This window comes from Ambystoma mexicanum, chromosome 6p (assembly GCF_040938575.1).
Source record: "Ambystoma mexicanum isolate Mex_15411 chromosome 6p, UKY_AmexF1_1, whole genome shotgun sequence".
In the NCBI taxonomy this organism is placed as follows: domain Eukaryota; kingdom Metazoa; phylum Chordata; class Amphibia; order Caudata; family Ambystomatidae; genus Ambystoma; species Ambystoma mexicanum.
Window position 1 is genome coordinate 217864570 of NC_090935.1, and position 13574 is coordinate 217878143.

Here is a 13574-nt window from a genome sequence, read left to right on the forward strand (position 1 = left end):
CCCTCTCCCCTCTCTCTCGCCCTCTTCGCGGCATCATATGCCTCCATCACAGTTTCGTTTAAATCCAGAATATTTCCCATTGCAAGGTAAAGTACGACTCTCAGAACAGTGGGGAGGACTCGGATTCGCTCAACAACACCAAGTGCAAAGCGCCAAGTGAAGCATCAAGGTACATAGTCAAACATGACTATGTGGACACCAGCCGCAGGCACGGCATCCCACGAACACGCACTCGCATCCATACCCCACTCTAATACAACAGCCGTCAGACTGCAGCTACGACCTATGACAACATTCTGTCTAGCTGGACACATAAGGAATGTGTGCCACTAGAATGCAGCTTCGACCTATGAAACATTTCGGTCATGCTGGTCACATGGCGAATCTCTTGCACTCTCTAATTCTCCTGACCTCCCCCAGCTCCAAGGCAAATGCCTTTCCATCTTGGATTGCTTAGTGGGGCACGGCTAGCCCACCTAACCCTCTGTCGAGGCCCAATGCGCACCTGCATTCTACTCATTCCAACAATCTATATACTTGGACTCCCGTCCCTAAGGGCGTTCACCGCCAAGTGCTTTGAGGCCAAACTAATGGGATAAAGGCTCAAAATATGAATGACAAACTATTACTACTACTTTCAACCTTGTCAAATGCCATCATTGTGGTGTAACTAGCATACCTATGCCACTTAGGGCAGCTCTTGCGCCATACTGAAGAGTGATGGTTAAAGCATGTTTGCAATAATCCTAACCCCTGGCAATTGTTGTGGGCAGCCTTGTAAACCATTATTTTCCAGCCTATTATCACCCAACCAAAGTTGGCACTCCTTTATCAGCCTTACATTGGGTGATAATTATATTTAAATATGTTCTATGTATAGCACTTTGGGCGAAAGCGCTATATAAATAACAACATTATCATTTTATTGTAAATAAGATGTAAGTAAATCTAGAGAGTTGGGCAGCATAGGAGCATGGAAAGTGACTGAAGCGCCTTGAAAGGCTGGCAGGGTGAGAAAGGAGTCATATTTTTTTCAGGCCCATAATATTGTTACCTAAACAACCCCGGTAACAGGACCCATTGTTTCTGTTATCCGTTACCTATTACATTGGCGCTTAGGGAGTGGTGCAGCCATAAGTAGGGCTGTCTTGAAAACTGCCAGCAGGTGGCGCCGTGACTGTGCACTGGTGGTCAGAAAACACTGAAGGCCTGACCTGGCGGTGATCCCTCACTGAGACAACACGTCTTTGTGCCCCTAAGTAGGTCTCCAGGACACTAAAAACACATGACTTGGATCTGAGCAGATTTTTCTCACCAGTCTGCATGGATGCTCGCTTGCAAACCAAACAGGCGACTCGTGGCCTGCATACTGATTTGATTAAGCAAGACATTTTTTCCAACCCAAAATGTGTTATTTCTGCTTTGTCAACGAACGGTGTGATTAAAGCAATGCCAGCTTCACCACACGTACATCGGTGACATTTACACAAAAAGTCTTGCAAAAGCCAGGACAAAAAGTTCCCTTAAGAGCAATGATCTGCTGTTGAATTCTTGTTGAATTCTTTCTAGAGCTAAACAAAGCTGCACACATAGCTTGCAAAACTCCACATAAATGAAATTCGTGATACTGTGTCTTGAACACGGTGTGGGAAAACCAAACTCATAAACTCCCGCTCAGTTACAAGCGGAGTCAGAACAAGCTTTGCTGCCTTGCAAGACGTTTACCAGAGCTACGTGTTCACGCTAGCCTACAGACACAAACCTGCAACAACCTGAGCCACACACCTTGATAGGTCTAGCGCTCGTAGCCAAAAGTGAAAGTCTACAAGATGCTCCTAGGAATTAAATGTATCCATTGGGCCTAGGGAGGAGGCATCTCCCCACTGTCCAGTTTTCAAAAAGGCAGACAGGCACATCCACCCTCAAAGTCCCTGTCCCTTAGATATTATTCAGCTGGCCTGATGCTTCCAGAAAGCTCCCACCAGGGGCCAGATTACAGAAACTTTGCACCAGGGCAAGTACAAAGTTTCACTTTATTAGCACTACAGAAAATTTGCCCTATTTCTAAAAACATTGGGACCTATTAGGAAACCATTTCACCTTCATGGCATGTTATAAGCAACAGAACAAAAATTGTGTGAGTGCATAAAAGATACATTTTCACTGCATGGTTGCACCAGGTCAAAGTTTGCCGTAGTGTAATACCGTGCAACTTTTCACCTGCCCCGGTGCAATGTTTCTGTTGTGGAAATGGGAGGCAGGCCGAAATGGGGGAGGTGTGTAGAAGCTCCTCAATGCTCACACCAGAAACAATACAACCCAATAGGGAAAAAGCCCAGCACAACTCTTGTAAGGAAAACAAAGTTTTATTTCCACAAAATAGAAATGCACCAGCAAAGAACTCTGCTGCCATGGAACATGAACATTCTGGTAAACTCAGTACGAGCAACACTTTATGAAGGCAGACAGCGTCATCAGTGACATAAATTACATACTGTGCAGACCCATTTGGCTGGCTGGTCGAGACCCTATACATAGGCTACCTGCTCCATAAGGGATGCCAGATCAATGGTCCCAGCCCATTCTGTCCATCTTCATCCACGTGGGTTCCTCCTTTTGCGTCATTGGGCGTGAAGCTACCACTGATTGACAATTATGTGAAGAAAAACAATACAAGCTCTATCTCTAACCTGATGTGCACCTGGAACTGCAGTCATGGGCTAAGAGGATACTTCAAGGCCATTGCTTCTGACAAACTACAGCTCGATTCCAGACACATTGGCACCCGACAAAAGTTCCCCACCCTCGTTTTAGCAATGTTGTGTTATCCCTTTTGGTACCTTGCAGCACAAATCACGTGACCTATGGTGAAGACAGCTGACCCCTGTTTTCAGATATTTTCTGGTCTATTGGGGGTCTAACAGTTTTATGGTTGGTGGTCTGGGAGTGACTGGTACCGTGGAATGCTGCGGGTCTTGGGATTGGGCTTTCGGGTGCTATCATTTAGAGCTGTGACAGGAAGGGTCTGAGGCTCATGCCCTCCTTCTCGTGGGATCGCTTTTCACAGTGAGCTCTCAAACTCCTCATGGCCTAGCAGGGTGCTTCCTTCTGGGATATGAAATGTTGGCAACATGAGCAATGAAGGGTCTATGAATCTCTGCAACTCTGTCTTTCCTCATCGTTGCCAAGCTGCAATCTATTACTGCCTTCATACACTTCATTTCTATGTGTGTGTCTCGGGCCTGCAGCCCTGGCTTCAGCATAAAACTAGCCCTCGATTCCAATATGGCTGCTACTATCTAAGGTGGTGTTTGATTCCCCATGTATAACAGGGCAAAAACATGCATCCCCCTCCCCACACTATGGCCTCTAACAACATCCCCCTACGCCCTGTAACCTCCCCTACCCACTACTGCACATTCACGGGCCTCTGTTTCATCCGCAAGCGCTGGGGGGGCCTGGAAGGATCGTTTCTCCTTCCCAACAGTGTGGGATACCCCAGCCAGAGCCACAGTATTGGACCAGGGAGTCAACAGACCCGGTGGAGATGCGTTGTGTATGCAGACAGACTGGGTCCCCCCTCTGGCAATAATAGGCAGGCTGCACTGAAAAATGGGAACACAATGAAGGCACCACAGACTTTTTAGAAACCAGAAACCGATTTATTACTGGGAGAGGAGTAAACTCATTGCCAGCAGGATAAATTAGACACGCTGGACTAGCTTGGCACACCCACTGGCTTGGAACACAGGACCTGGGAAGTACCCTTGGATGCAGGGTGAGGGCATCAAGGTAGAAAGGGAAGGGTTGGAGAGGGAGTTGGAGGGCGGAGCTGCTAGAGACAATGAGTGGGAAAGGAGAGAAAGAAAGCGAGAGAGAGAGAGAGGGAGAGAAAGAAAGAGAGAGGGAGAAAGAGAGTGAAAGAAAAAGAGAGCAGAGAGACACAGAGAGAGACACACATGGAAAGATTGACACAGGGAAAGGGAGACAGGCACAGAGAAACAGGGCGAGGGGGCAGGCACAGATGCACAGGGAGATGGAGACAGGCACAGACACATAGCGAGATGGAGACAGGCAAAGAGTTGCAGGTAGAGGGAGGCAAGAACACAGAGACAGAGAGAGAGAGAGAGAGAGAGAGAGAGAAGAGCCAGAGGGAGAGAGAGAGAGAGACAGACAGGCACAGGAAGTGAGAGACAGACACAGACACAAAGAGACAGACACAGAGACAGAGGCACAGAGAGAGACAGACACGGGGACACAGGGAGACAGATACAGATGGAGGTCGAGTGTGGAGTCTGCAAGAGCTGCCACAGTATTCTTTCTAGCTCTATTGAGGAGTAGCCTATTGCCTCTACTAAACCTACAACAGACTGCGGAGCGGAGGTCGAGTGTGGAGTCTGCAGGTGCTGCCACAGTATTCTTTCTAGCTCTATTGAGGAGGAGCCTATTGCCTCTACTAAACCTACAACAGACCGCGGAGCGGGCCATAGAGTGTGGAGGTCGAGTGTGGAGTCTGCAGGAGCTGCCACAGTATTCTTTCTAGCTTTATTGAGAAGTAGCCTATTGCCTCTACTAAACCTACCACAGACCGTGGAGCGGGCCGCGGAGTGTGGAGGTCGAGTGTGGAGTCTGCAGGAGTCCGCGGGACTCGCGGAAAGCAGGAAGCTCCAGGTAAGAAACACACCTAGAAGTGTGCTTTTCCCTCCTAACCTGCACCGAGTCTAACAAACATTGATAGCTGGCAGAACTGATATCTAAGACTAAAAGACGGCTGGAATCTGATCCTTCATAACTCACGAAGTATCTATCCCAGGAACTGCCGGCTTGTGGGGTTAGCGTGCGGGGACGGTGGGACTCTGTCCTTTGACCCTCTCGCCTTGAGCAACCCTGCTCTTTTGATCTGACAAGTCTGCATGCGGAATTGCGAAACACAGATTGCTAGCTGCGGGCCTCGCGCGTGGGGACTACGGGACCTTGTCCTTGACTGCGGGACCTTGTCCTTTGACCCATTCGCCTTGAGCCCCAGCACTTGGTGCATAAGCTGTCTGACTCCCCAGCTTTTTCTTCTTTCTTTCTTCTTTTTTTTTTCTTTTTCTCAGCACAATTGAATCTCACCACCCAGTGTGAGTCAATACATTTCAATAACTTAAGTAACATAAAAGCAACATTTCTTTTTCTTTTCTTTTATGATGAAACAGTAACAAACTAGGAAGACATTTATCTTAAACATACTTTCTTTTTTTTTCTCCTTTTCTACTTTTTCTTTCCAGAGACCAGTATTATCTCATTTTTCTCCTGATGAACCATTGTAACTATCAATGGGGAAACACTTGTTGAGGATTGATTAATGGGATTTGATTTTGGATAATATGACATGTGGAACCAATGTGGAGAAATGATTAATGGGATTTAGTTTTGGATAATATGACATGTGGAACCAGTGTGAAGATAACATTGAGAATTGATCTCTGCATAACAACTATGAATTGAAGATCGTGTCAATAAACTTTATTTGACTCACCTAACAGAAACCTTCTATTTCTTAAAGAACTGGCACATTTTAGTAACTTATTTCCCATATACCACTTGTTTTTTTGCATCTAGCTTGTGAAGTAGCCACACAAATCTATGGGAATACTCATGCTGCAAGTCTCGCAACTCTAACGTTTATCCCTACTACCTTATTGATGTCGCCAAGGTTGAGCTTGGACTGGCTACAAACCTACATTTTTCAAATAGTTTTTTCATAAGCCCCCCAGGCTGACACCAACAACATTGTACCAATCAATATGGAAGAAGCTTTCAACTTAAGAGAGGCACAAGCAGAGGAACTTTTTTTGAGACATCGACAAACGAATATTCCTAACTCAGCACAGAAAAACAACTACTCCTTGAGACATCTTTTTGAACGACTAGAGAACTTAAGTAAACAAGAATTAAACAAATGGTGGGAAATTAAAACACTCAAGATGTATTTGGAGGTTAACCGTATCCCAAGGGGACTACGCATTTGTATTTTTCCACCATTCGAAGAAGAGGAAACATTAGCATTTGAAGATTGGGTGAATCTATTGAATAACACATCTAAAGAGATGATGATAAGACTCATCAATCAAGCAGCTCAGACACATGAAAAAATAATGAAAGATATAGATGACACAAAAGGGGCAATCAAAGCATTGGAATGTCTGGACATTACTTTCAAGAATTACCAAATAATGGATGAATTTCTAGCAAATTATGAGAAAGACCTGAAAATTAAAAAGCAAAGAACCTTTATTAGGGATGAGGATGATTACATCAACAACTGAATCTTTACTTTCCACAGAAAATATGACAACAAATCCAAAACAACAATTTAAACCTAAAGGGTTTAGAGGTCAAGCTTCGGCTGCAAAAAGAAATCTGTCCACTCTATCATCGTCTGATATTGAAACTACCAATGATAAGGAAACATCAGAAAATGAACAAGCACTTATAGCACCATCGTCAAGTATTGTACCTACCATAGATAAAGATTCAAATGCGAAATCATCTAAAAAATGTCCTTTTTCGGAAGACGTTTTAAGATACAGAAAAAGTTTGAGGTCCAACACTCTCACATATCGGGGAACATCACCCAATCCAAATCCTCCTCAAAGTACCTCACAAACAGGCGCCTTAGAGGTAAGAGAGGAGGAAGCAAATCGCGTTCTAAAAAACCAAGGAGTAGAAACAAGAGCACAGAAGCAAGGGAAGAGAAGATAAATCTAATCATAAACCTTTCAGACCACAATGTCACACCAGCATTAACAACAGCCCTCAGCAAAGGACTGTCTTTTTGTCCAACATATCAGGGAGACTACTTTCAGACTCAACTTGACATTTTTCACTTTTGTAGAAAATTGAAGCTCAAGAAATATTTTGAGGAAATTTCTTTCAGAAAAAAGCAAGAAGTGATGCCATTCCCTTCCACACTTTCGGAGAAAATGGTCGAAGACACTGTAGACTTGCTCAACATTGAGGAAGAGAATTCTTATACGAAAGACATTTTCTTGGAAGAATTACGAATATTAACAGACCTCTCGGAAGAAACTAAACTAAAACCAAAATCAACATTTACTCCTCTTCTTTCTTCAGACAATGTGATTGAAGTGTTCCAGAAAACAGTGAGCAATAAATTACGGAAGGATTATCTCAATAATAATTGCACCAAAACAAAGAATAATTTGACCAAGGAAGAAAGACTTGCCTTAAGAAATATAGCAAAAGATACATCTGTAATAACAAAGGCTGCAGATAAAGGTTGAAAAATAGTTCTTTTTAATAGAACGGACTACATTAGGGAAGGACTAAAACACCTCAACTTGAAAGAATGCTATGAAGTACTAGCTCACAATCCGCTACCAGAATTGAAACTTGAATGGAATGATAAAATCAAAAATTGGTTTGATCTTAATCTTCTAACTGAAAAAGAATATCAATGTTTGCTCTGCAAAGACACAATACTTGGAACTATGTACTTTTTGCTCAAAGTCCACACGGCATTCAAAGATTTTCCATCAATGCGTCCAATTATTAATGGAATTGGCTCAATTACTGAAAACACTTCAGAATACATAGATACTCATCTTCAACCTTTAACAGCAAATCTTTCATCCTTTGTCAAAGACTCTAAACATATTATTCAACAATTGAACCAAATACCGTGGGACAATAATTATTTATTTGTAACACTGGATGTAGTACAATTATATACTAGCATCAAGCATAACAAAGGTCTGGAAAGTACGCTGTACTTTTTGAAAACAAGATCTGTCTCCTTCCTTCAGCAAAACCTAATGATCATAGAAATGTTAAATTTTTGTCTTCATCATAACATTTTTATTTTTGACAATGTTTTGTATAAACAACTACAGGGCATGGCTATGGGATCTAAATTTGCCCCTTCTTATGCCAACTTATTTATGGGTCTTTTTGAGTTGCAGCATGCTTGGAAACACCCTAGCTTTTCTAACAACATACGTTTCTGGGGTCGTTTCATTGATGATATTCTAATAATTTGGGAAGGAGACCTCAAGCAACTGGACAACTATGTTTTGTTTTTGAACAATAATACTTTCAATTTATCATTTACCAAAACAGCTAGTCCTACGAATATTGAGTTTTTAGACTTGGAACTTTTTGTGGAGGATGACCAAATCCAGTCCAAACTATTCACTAAACCATCAGCTGGAAACAGTCTCCTCTATGCTACATCCCATCATCCTAAACACACGATTTACAACATTCCTTATGGGGAGATCTTAAGGATAAAAAGAAACTGCAGCACACAACCCACTTTTCAAGAAAACCTGAGGAAAACAGTCACAAAATTTAAACAAAGAGGATATGGATCCAACAATATCAAAAGAGCGATTAAAAAAGCAAGTAAAATCCAAAGAGAATCCTTATTAATTGACAAACATAAGAATGGATCACTAGAACATAAGATTCAGTTCATCACAACCTACAGTACTGAAACAAAACGAATGAAACGCATTTTGTCTGACAATTGGAACATTCTACTTACTGACCCAAGTTTGCAAAAGCATCTTAATAACTCGCCTAACATTTGCTTTCGTAGGGCGCCAACAATTAGGAACCTGATCAGTCCAAGCTTCCTAAGCCCGATTCCAACTGTTAAAAAAACATTTTTTCAAACCAATATCAGGGGTACACAAAAATGTGGGCACTGCAAGTTACGTCCACTGATGTACCAAGGGAAGAAGGAAATTCACTTACCAAATGGCAGGACAAAACAAATAAATCAATTGATTAATTGTAACTCTACCTTTGTGATCTATGTTATTGAATGTGTTTGTCAAAAGCTTTATATTGGAAGCACCATACGCAAACTTAAAGTGAGAATATTTGAACATATTAGAGCCATCAGAAATAAGTATCTAAGATCGCCCTTGTCTGTCCACATCATTAATGAGCATTCTGACTTTGAAACCTCATCTCTTAAAATCTTTGGCCTGGAGAAAGTTTCCGCCCATCCAAGGGGAAGAAACAAAGAGGAAACACTACGCAAGCATGAAAGTAAATTGATTTGTATCCTGGATGCATGTGCTTCAGGATTAAATTGTGACTCAGAGATGTATAGCTGGTTATAAATAATGTCTATATGTTTCATATAATGTAGTAAATCTGAGAAAATTGATATTTTATTTGTATTTTTCACATCACACATTTTTATTCCTATCTTTGTCCTTTTTATTCTCACACTCATTAGTTGAACAAACATTGTCCAAATATTAGCCAAAGATAATTTCTGGCATCTGTTATCAATGCCCATCTTTCCTAGAAAAATAATTAGTAAATATAATTCATGTCATACAACTTGTTTTCACAGATCAGCCATTCGACATAGGAGTGGCTATCTTTGCCCCCTTTTTTTGTTAAATAAACAAACAGCGCTTTGAATATCCAACACATATAACTGAAACTGATGGAATTACGTTGCGCTCGGTTTCCAATGGAATTATTGTTTCAAAATGGCCGCCGAGAGCGTTGCGGACGTCCCGGCGTGGTGACGTCATCGCGCCACGCTCATTAACATTGGGCGCAGCGTGGTGACGTCATCAAGCCGACCTGCACGCTATAAAAGGCGCATTTCTACGCATTTAAAATGCAAAAGCATCCGAGGAGAAAGCACGGCTCACCATAGCCTCCCTCAGCTACTTTTCTGGTTAACTAGGTAAGTCAGAACTGGACCTTTTTGCCTTCTACTTTTTAAATCTCAAGCCCCCATCGAAACAAAAATGTTTTGATTACTCTACTCTTATTTTCTCCTGAAGCCATGGAACTTTAAAAAGAAAAAGCAAAGATTATTCTTTTCTTTTCTTCTATTTCTCTTCCCCTAGCATTTTTTGAAAAATGAAAATCACTAATGAAACCTAACTTACTATATGGGACCAAGATATGAACTCCTGACCTATGATACCAAGCACAATTATTAAACAAGCAATCGGGTACACCAAATGGGTGAGTCAATAAATTTCAATAACTTAAGTAACATAAAACCAACATTTCTTTTTCTTTTCTTTTTTGATGAAACAGTAACAAACTAGGAAGACATTTATCTTAAACATACTTTCTTTCTTTTTCTCCTTTTCTACTTTTTCTTTCCAGAGACCAGTATTATCTCATTTTTTTCCTGATGAACCATTGTAACTATCAATGGGGAAACACGTGTTGAGGATTGATTAATGGGATTTGATTTTGGATAATATGACATGTGGAACCAATGTGGAGAATTGATTAATGGGATTTAATTTTGGATAATATGACATGTGGAACCAGTGTGAAGATAACATTGAGAATTGATCTCTGCATAACAACTATGAATCGAAGATCGTGTCAATAAACTTTATTTGACTCAACTAACAGAAACCTTCTATTTCTTAAAGAACTGGCGCATTTGAGTAACTTATTTCCCATATACCATTCGATTTTTTGCATCCATGACTACTGCCTGTCTTCCTGCCCCCTCCTGAACGTTTGTTTGCTGGTGAAGAGGTCGGCACGACCGGCGTCGGCTCCCGACCTCCGGAACCCGCTCTACTGCGTCACACTAACTCAGGTGAAGTAGCCCGACCAGTCCTTTGACACCACCCTGCCGAGCCCGCCGCACCGCTTGGTGAGGAGGAGCGGCATCGGAAGCCTTGGCACCTCGGCACCAAGCACCCTTGGCCCGCCCCCACGACTCTGCTGATGAACACCGGTGCTCGCCTGGTGCGGCGCGGTGCATAAGCTCTTTTTGAGCATCAGAAGTGAGAAGATCACCCATCTACCCTTCCTGAGGCCGTCTGACCACACACCCCCCCACTTCGAGGCCATTGCTTCTGACAAACTACAGCTCGATTCCAGACACATTGGCACCCGACAAAAGTTCCCCACCCTCGTTTTAGCAATGTTGTGTTATCCCTCTTGGTACCTTGCAGCACAAATCACGTGACCTATGGTGAAGACAGCTGACCCCTGTTTTCAGATATTTTCTGGTCTATTGGGGGTCTAACAGTTTTATGGTTGGTGATCTGGGAGTGACTGGTACCGTGGAATGCTGCGGGTCTTGGGATTGGGCTTTCGGGTGCTATCATTTAGAGCTGTGACAGGAAGGGTCTGAGGCTCATGCCCTCCTTCTCGTGGGATCGCTTTTCACAGTGAGCTCTCAAACTCCTCATGGCCTAGCAGGGTGCTTCCTTCTGGGATATGAAATGTTGGCAACATGAGCAATGAAGGGTCTATGAATCTCTGCAACTCTGTCTTTCCTCATCGTTGCCCAAGCTGCAATCTATTACTGCCTTCATACACTTCATTTCTATGTGTGTGTCTCGGGCCTGCAGCCCTGGCTTCAGCATAAAACTAGCCCTCGATTCCAATATGGCTGCTACTATCTAAGGTGGTGTTTGATTCCCCATGTATAACAGGGCAAAAACATGCATCTCCCTCCCCACACTATGGCCTCTAACAACATCCCCCTACGCCCTGTAACCTCCCCTACCCACTACTGCACATTCACGGGCCTCTGTTTCATCCGCAAGCGCTGGGGGGCCTGGAAGGATCGTTTCTCCTTCCCAACAGTGTGGGATAACCCAGCCAGAGCCACAGTATTGGACCAGGGAATCAACAGACCCGGTGGAGATGCGTTGTGTATGCAGACAGACTGGGTCCCCCCTCTGGCAATAATAGGCAGGCTGCACTGAAAAATGGGAGCACAATGAAGGCACCACAGACTTTTTAGAAACCAGAAACCGATTTATTACTGGGAGAGGAGTAAACTCATTGCCAGCAGGATAAATTAGACACGCTGGACTAGCTTGGCACACCCACTGGCTTGGAACACAGGACCTGGGAAGTACCCTTGGATGCAGGGTGAGGGCATCAAGGTAGAAAGGGAAGGGTTGGAGATGGAGTTGGAGGGCGGAGCTGCTAGAGACAATGAGGGGGAAAGGAGAGAAAGAAAGCGAGAGAGAGAGAGAGAGAGAGAGAGAGAGAGAAAGAAAGAGAGAGGGAGAAAGAGAGTGAAAGAAAAAGAGAGCAGAGAGACACAGAGAGAGACACACATGGAAAGATTTACACAGGGAGAGGGAGACAGGCACAGAGAAACAGGGCGAGGGGACAGGCACAGATGCACAGGGAGATGGAGACAGGCACAGACACATAGAGAGATGGAGATAGGCAAAGAGTTGCAGGTAGAGGGAGGCAAGAACACAGAGACAGAGAGAGAGAGAGAGAGAGAGAGAGAGAGAGAGCCAGAGGGAGAGAGAGAGAGAGAGAGAGACAGACAGGCACAGGAAGTGAGAGACAGACACAGACACAAAGAGACAGACACAGAGACAGAGGCACAGAGAGAGACAGACACAGAGACACAGGGAGACAGATACAGATGGAGGTCGAGTGTGGAGTCTGCAAGAGCTGCCACAGTATTCTTTCTAGCTCTATTGAGGAGTAGCCTATTGCCTCTACTAAACCTACAACAGACCGCGGAGCGGGCCACGGAGTGTGGAGGTCGAGTGTGGAGTCTGCAGGAGCGGCCACAGTATTCTTTCTAGCTCTATTGAGAAGGAGCCTATTGCCTCTACTAAACCTACCACAGACCGTGGAGCGGGCCGCGGAGTGTGGAGGTCGAGTGTGGAGTCTGCAGGAGTCCGCGGGACTCGCGGAAAGCCGGAAGCTCCAGGTAAGAAACACACCTAGAAGTGTGCTTTTCCCCCCTAGCCTGCACCGAGTCCAACAAACATTGATAGCTGGCAGAACTGATATCTAAGACTAAAAGACGGCTGGAATCTGATCCTTCATAACTCACAAAGTATCTATCCCAGGAACTGCCGGCTTGTGGGGTTAGCGTGCGGGGACTGCGGGACTCTGTCCTTTGACCCTCTCGCCTTGAGCACCCCCTGCTCTTTTGATCTGACAAGTCTGCATGCGGAATTGCGAAACACAGATTGCTAGCTGCGGGCCTCGCGCGTGGGGACTACGGGACCTTGTCCTTGACTGCGGGACCTTGTCCTTTGACCCATTCGCCTTGAGCCCCAGCACTTGGTGCATAAGCTGTCTGACTCTCCAGCTTTTTCTTCTTTCTTTCTTCTTTTTTTTTTCTTTTTCTCAGCACAATTGAATCTCACCACCCAGTGTGAGTCAATAAATTTCAATAACTTAAGTAACATAAAAGCAACATTTCTTTTTCTTTTCTTTTTTGATGAAACAGTAACAAACTAGGAAGACATTTATCTTAAACATACTTTCTTTCTTTTTCTGCTTTTCTACTTTTTCTTTCCAGAGACCAGTATTATCTCATTTTTCTCCTGATGAACCATTGTAACTATCAATGGGGAAACACTTGTTGAGAATTGATTAATGGGATTTGATTTTGGATAATATGACATGTGGAACCAATGTGGAGAAATGATTAATGGGATTTAGTTTTGGATAATATGACATGTGGAACCAGTGTGAAGATAACATTGAGAATTGATCTCTGCATAACAACTATGAATTGAAGATCGTGTCAATAAACTTTATTTGACTCACCTAACAGAAACCTTCTA